Source organism: Tachysurus fulvidraco, chromosome 6, assembly GCF_022655615.1.
Source record: "Tachysurus fulvidraco isolate hzauxx_2018 chromosome 6, HZAU_PFXX_2.0, whole genome shotgun sequence".
Taxonomy (NCBI): Eukaryota; Metazoa; Chordata; class Actinopteri; order Siluriformes; family Bagridae; genus Tachysurus; species Tachysurus fulvidraco.
The window spans coordinates 31,967,167-31,974,666 of NC_062523.1; the positions used below are offsets into that span (position 1 = coordinate 31,967,167).

General features: G+C 38.6%; 1 protein-coding gene across 3 annotated transcripts in view; it reads right to left on the reverse strand.

Moving 5' to 3' along the window:
- glra2 (glycine receptor, alpha 2) overlaps positions 1 to 81 on the reverse strand; it is a 15,671-nt gene extending 15,590 nt beyond the window's left edge. For all 3 annotated transcript variants that reach the window (XR_003440462.2, XM_027145347.2, XM_027145346.2), the window contains exon 1: positions 1 to 81. This exon is cut by the window's left edge and continues 167 nt beyond it. The gene's annotated coding sequence lies outside the window, so the exon portion shown is untranslated.
- Between the last annotated feature and the right edge of the window lie 7,419 nt (positions 82 to 7,500).

Below are 7,500 nucleotides of genomic sequence, written 5' to 3' on the forward strand. Positions count from 1 at the left end.
AAATGGCCACTGTGTCATGTTTTATTGATTGTTGTGTTCAGACAACATGCTGCTGCATAATGCTGAGCCTGACACACTCACAAACACAGTCATTGTGCATCACACATCATTTTAGCTGTTTGTCAGTTATGTAGCTTTTAAAGACTCAACATTTGTCCGATACCTAGTTTAAATCTGTCTGAGGAACTCATTTATCTGTACAATTGTATTGAATTGGATAAAATCACTTTATAGAATGAATTTGTTTTTAAAATATGATGAAAAGTTCATGAAAAGGTTGGATGGTTAGTTGGTTGGTTGGATGGTTAGTTGGTTAGTTGGTTGGTTGGTTGGTTGGTTGGTTAGTTGGTTGGTTGGATGGTTAGTTGGTTGGTTGGTTGGTTGGTTAGTTGGTTGGTTGGATGGTTAGTTGGTTGGTTGGTTGGTTAGTTGGTTGGTTGGATGGTTAGTTGGTTGGTTGGTTGGTTAGTTGGTTCTTTGGATGGTTAGTTGGTTGGTTGGTTGGTTAGTTGGTTCTTTGGATGGTTAGTTGGTTGGTTGGTTGGTTAGTTGGTTCTTTGGATGGTTAGTTGGTTGGTTCACAAGGATGAATTTTAGTTCCTGAATGTTCAGTCAAATCAATTCATAGCAACAGTGATGAATTTAAATGACTCCAATGTTTCAGTCGGAGCTCAAAGATCAAACGCCTGTTTATTTTCTGAAGTGTGTGATGTAATGGAGATATTGAGTAATCATCAGCATCAGCATCAGCAGCATCAACAACAACCTGATTTTAAACCCAGTCCTAACAGTTTAAACCTGTCTGACCCTAACCCTAACCCTAAACCCTAACCCTAAAATCCTAACCCTAACCCTAATCCCAACCCCAACCCTAATCCCAACCCTAACCCTAACCCTAAATCCTAACCCTAATCCTAACCCCAACCCTAATCCTAACCCCAACCCTAAACCCTAACCCCAACCCTAAACCCTAACCCTAATCCTAACCCTAAACCCTAACTCTGATCCTAACCCTAAACCCTAACCCTAACCCTAAACTCTAACCCTGATCCTAACCCTGATCCTAACCCTGATCCTAACCTTTACCCTAACCCTGATCCTAACCCTAACCCTAACCCTGATCCTAACCCTAAACCCTAAGACCCATGGTGCTCTTGATGAGGCCTTAATGAAACAGCTCACAGACTAACACTAACCCAAATTTAACGTTGAAGCCAATGCATCCTTTACTGGGTCCATCTGAGAGTGACATTGGATGTTCTGATCTAACAGAACCTACATGGTGGCATGAGTATTGTCCTAACAGTACAGTGTGGATTTAGGTTTCATTTCAAACAATTCAACATGTGGCATCAGGTTGTGGTCATATGGAAACACCTCCACTCTGAGATTAAGACTGATAGACTAACAAGAGCCAAAAAGCTCTAACACATCTCTAGCCTTGAATGAAGCTGGACTGGATATGTGAGAGTGACATAATGGAGATCAGCCATGCTAGCAATCTTCAGCACAGGAGGAAAAGGACATTATTGAGTGTCAGTCTCATCCCAAGTCTGACCAGGTCAACACACCCGTCATCTCGCTCAGAAAATGGAAATGCCTTTTACCAGTCGTCCCTATTTAACATTCCCTTAGTGCCCATGCTCCAGATCGTGTATCTTTGGGTAAAGGAAACAAACCAGCATGAATGTTCAGTACAGAGACACTCCACCTCCTCCTGACCAGAGACGGCAATCAGCAGAAATAAACACTACAGATATTTACTTCTTATGGCCTGGTGAATGCTGTGTGTTCCACGTCCTGGTGAGCATGTGTGTGTGTGTGAGTGAGTGAGTGATTGTATGTGTTTCTGTGAGTGAGTGATTGTGTGTGTGTGTGTGTGTGTGTGTGTGTGTGTTTCCTTCAGGGAGTCATTTTATGTGTTTCATTTCATTTTCCTTCTGGTTGCTGTGGCAATACAGAGCTCCTCATAGCTACCACCTCAGAGTCACCTCATCATATCTCTCTCTCTCACACACACACACACACACACACACACACACACACACACACACACACACACACACACACTGACTCAAGCTGCCAAACAGATGTAAACTTAGTAGTGAGTAGTGACAAAGTGAGTTTGAGTCTCAGGTGAAAGTGTGTCATGTTGGTCCTCCACAGCTCTGATTGTTATAGACACATTATAGACACATTATAGACACATTATAGACACATTATAGACACATTATAGACACATTATAGACACATCATAGACACATTATAGACACATCATAGACACATTATAGACACATTATAGACACATGCTACCTCCTCTTTCCAGAGAGTACCATTACCTTTGCTCTCATTTAATAGTTAATGTATTAAATTCAATTAAAATGTATTTGTATAGCGATCTGTATATAGTATTTTTATTTGAGACAATGTCTATTTAACAATGAACAGCTTTACTGAACAATGGAAACAATACAAAAGTGAGTGTGTGTGATTGTGTAATTGTGTGTGAGTGTGTATCTGTGTGTGTGTGTGTAATTGTGTGTGTGTGTGTGTGTGTGTGTGTGTGTGTGTGTGTGTGTGTGTTTTCTCTACTTTTTATTACCGTATTATCTTTATCATTGTCTTCAATTACACAATATATCTGAGGAATCAGAATCAGAATCAGAACCAGAACCAGAACCAGGTTTATTGGCCGAGTGTTTTAATGTTGACACACACAAGGAATTTGGTTCCAGCTGTTTGTGACTCTCATAAGTACAGACACTAATAACACTACACTATACACACTATACTGTACACACTATACACACTATACTATACACACTATACTGTACACACTATACTGTACACACTATACTGTACACACTATACTATACACACTATACTATACACACTATACACACTATACTATACACACTATACTATACACACTGTACACACTATACTATACACACTATACTATACACACTGTACACACTATACTATACACACTATACTGTACACACTATACTATACACACTATATTATACACACTATACTATACACACTATATTATACACACTATACTATACACACTATACTGTACACACTATACTATACACACTATATTATACACACTATACTATACACACTATATTATACACACTATACTATACACACTATATTATACACACTATACTATACACACTATACTGTACACACTATACTATACACACTATATTATACACACTATACTATACACACTATATTATACACACTATACTATACACACTATATTATACACACTATACTATACACACTATATACACTATACTATACACACTATACTATACAAGACAATACAGACATAACATTATACTATGCTATACACACTACACTATACACACTATACTATACACACTATACACACTATACTATATACACTACACTATACACTATACTATACACACTATACTATACACACTATACTATACACACTATACTATACACACTATACTATACACACTATACTATACACACTATACTATACACACTATACACACTACACTATACACACTATACTATATACACTACACTATACACACTATACTATACACACTATACTATACACACTATACTATACACACTATACTATACACACTATACACACTACACTATACACACTATACTATACACACTATACTGTACACACTACACTATACACACTATACACACTATACTATATACTATATACACTACACTATACACACTACACTATACACACTATACTATATACACTACACTATACACACTACACTATACACACTATACTATATACACTACACTATACACACTATACTATACACACTATACTGTACACACTATACTATATACACTATACTATACACACTATACTGTACACACTATACTATACACACTATATTATACACACTATACTATACACACTACACTATACACACTACACTATACACACTATACTATACACACTATACTATACACACTATACTGTACACACTATACTATACACACTATATTATACACACTATACTATACACACTACACTATACACACTACACTATACACACTATACTATACACACTATACTATACACACTATACTATACACACTATACTGTACACACTACACTATACACACTACACTATACACACTATACTATACACACTATACTATACACACTATACTGTACACACTATACTATACACACTATACTATACACACTATACTATACACACTATATTATACACACTATACTATACACACTACACTATACACACTACACTATACACACTATACTATACACACTATACTATACACACTATACTATACACACTATATTATACACACTATACTATACACACTACACTATACACACTACACTATACACACTATATTATACACACTATACTATACAAGACAATGCAGACGATGAGATACAATACAGACAGAATGAGTATTAAATATGAATATAGAATATGATCAGTTCTGTACATAAAGTGTGGGAGTGTAAATAACAATATAGTGTAATATTATACTTTAGTACACTATACAGCAGCAGTAGTGTGTAATATATACAGATGATGTGATGACTGACAGTCCTGATAATGCAGCACTTATAGATATGAAGCAGTGAATATAATGATGGTGAGGTGTTAATCAGGGTGATTGTCTGGATTTATATGAACATGTACGATCAGAGTGATTTCTTTAATTCTATAAACTTTCATAGACACCAGGTCAGAAAAATGAGACCTGAAGCTTCAGTGTAGAGTTTCAGCAATTTCTTTTGGCTCCATTCATTTCACACAGCTTTAAAGGCCAAAAGCATTTGATTATCAGTAGTAATGAAAATTCTGACTCTTTTCTCTGAATCACATTTAGTTCATAAATCAGAGTCGACTCTTGTAGCTCAAAATTACGAGCGCTGGTTTGTTCTTCATTCCACAGTCTCATTAACACACAAACCCATTTTGATTAGTTTCTCCTCAGAGTGCTGTTCAGTCGGTCATCACGTCCCAGTCCTGTGTTCTTACTTCTCCAGCTGTCCATCACACTATCCACATGTGATCAGACATTCTTTCCCATCTGTGATTTGGACGGAGAGATACTTTAAACAATATTTGATATGATCTCTGTGCTCTAATTATCATCTCTGGTTCGTTTGTTAGGGATCTACAGCTACATCAGGATTTCTGTGAAGCTGCTGTGTGATGAAGATCGCATCTATAAAACTCAGCTCCTTTTGAGGCTGAGAGGAACCACAGGATATAAAATGACTGGCGTTGATGTCAGAGAAGATCAGCGCACACACACACACACACACACACACACACACACACACACACACACACACACACACACACACACACACACACACACACCCTTCTCTTATGATATACTGTGGTGTAGTGTGTATTTTTTTTTACGTCTATCACAAATTTATGCAAATATAAAGCTATATCCTGAGCCAACAAATAAAAATAAAAAACTATCAAAAAGCTAATCATGTGTGTTACGTTTGTGTCTTGTCTCCCACACATGCAAGGCATTTTTAGCCTGCCATAAGGCTGTAAACATTGTTTCCATGGTAACAAGGCCATGGGAACATCAATAAGAGGATTGGAGATTGTGGAGATGGGCGAGTCATAAAGTGTCTTTGGCACAAATCAGGAGTGTGTAATGTGTGTGAATTAGTGTGTGTTTCTGTAAAGCTTCACTAATGGAACACACACACACACACACACACACACACACACACACACACACACACACACACACACACACACATGTAATATGCAGTAACATAACAACGCAGTATTACTGTATGTCTGTGTGGATCACAAAGGAGTGGAAAACAATTTTTTACAGCTATGAATAAATAAATAAATGTAATTTATTTTTTAAAATAATTATTTATTTATATAAAAATATATTTAATTGATTTCATTTACTCAGGTTAGTGAGGTTAGGTTTGGGGGTAGCATAGCATTAATTAGCAGCTGTGTGTGTGTGTGTGTGTGTGTGTGTGTGTGTGTGTGTGTGTGTGTGTGTGTGTGTGTGTGTTTTGTCATCACTACCTGTACCATCACACACTGATGCCCCTCTGTGGTTGAATTCACACACAACAGCAGTAACATGCTCTCACTGATCGTTTAGCAAAAACTAAACTAAAAGAGATCATTAAAGTAGACATTCTTTAGCTGTGTGGTGTTAGTGTGGTGTTTGTGTGGTGTTTGTGTGGTGTTAGTAGGGTGTTAGTGTGGTGTTAGCGTGCTGTTTGTGTGATGTTTGTGCGGTGTTTGTGTGGTGTTAGTAGGGTGTTAGTGTGGTGTTTGTGTGGTGTTAGTGTGGTGTTTGTGTGGTGTTAGTGTGGTGTTTGTGTGGTGTTTGTGTGGTGTTAGTAGGGTGTTAGTGTGGTGTTAGCGTGCTGTTTGTGTGATGTTTGTGTGCTGTTTGTGTGATGTTTGTGTGCTGTTTGTGTGATGTTTGTGTGGTGTTTGTGTGCTGTTTGTGTGGTGTTTGTGTGGCGTTTGTGTGGTGTTAGTAGGGTGTTAATGTGGTGTTAGCGTGCTGTTTGTGTGCTGATTGTGTGATGTTAGTTTGGTGTTTCTGTGATGTTTGTGTGGTGTTAGTGTGGTGTTAGTGTGGTGTTAGTGTGGTGTTAGTGGGGCAAGTCGTGGCCTAATTGTAGGAGTTTCTGACTCGTAATCCCACGGTTGTGGGTTCGAGTCTCGGGCTGGCCACGACTGAGGTGCCCTTGAGCAAGGCACCGAACCCCCAACTGCTCCCTGGGCGCCGCAGCATAAATGGCTGCCCAAAAATCCGTGTGTGTGTGTCTGTGTTCACTGCTGTGTGTGTGTGTGTGTGTGTGTGTGTGTGTGTTCACTGCTGTGTGTGTGTGTGTGTGTGTGTGTGTGTGTGTTCACTGCTGTGTGTGTGTGTGTGTCTGTGTTCACTGCTGTGTGTGTGTGTGTGTGTGTGTGTGTGTGTGTGTGTGTGTGTGTGTGTGTGTGTTCACTGCTGTGTGTGTGCACTTTGGATGGGTCAAATGCAGAGAACGAATTCTGAGTCTGTGTCACCGCACATGGCCGTATGTCACGTCACGTATTTGTAGGGACTCTGGTGTACATTTTCAGTCTTCATGAACATCTTCAGCAGTGAATCTGCTGAAGTTGTCATTGTCTGCATTGTGGTGTAGTAACTGCTAAACAGCTCTGCAGTCAGCTCTGGAAAACATCTACAACTCTCTCTGCCTACACGAGGCAGCTGAACTCGAGTGCTGCTCTTTGGTTCTGCCTCTAACTCCAACTGCACCACGTGACCTCCTGTAAAATAGACACACGTTCTGAGGTGTTGTCCTCTGGTGGTGATTCAAAATCACACATCACATGATAACAGAAACTAGTGATGCAGATCGAGTGTGAGGGTGATGTTTTTTATAAACTACTAATAAGTTATTAAACCACTTAGTATTAATCCGAA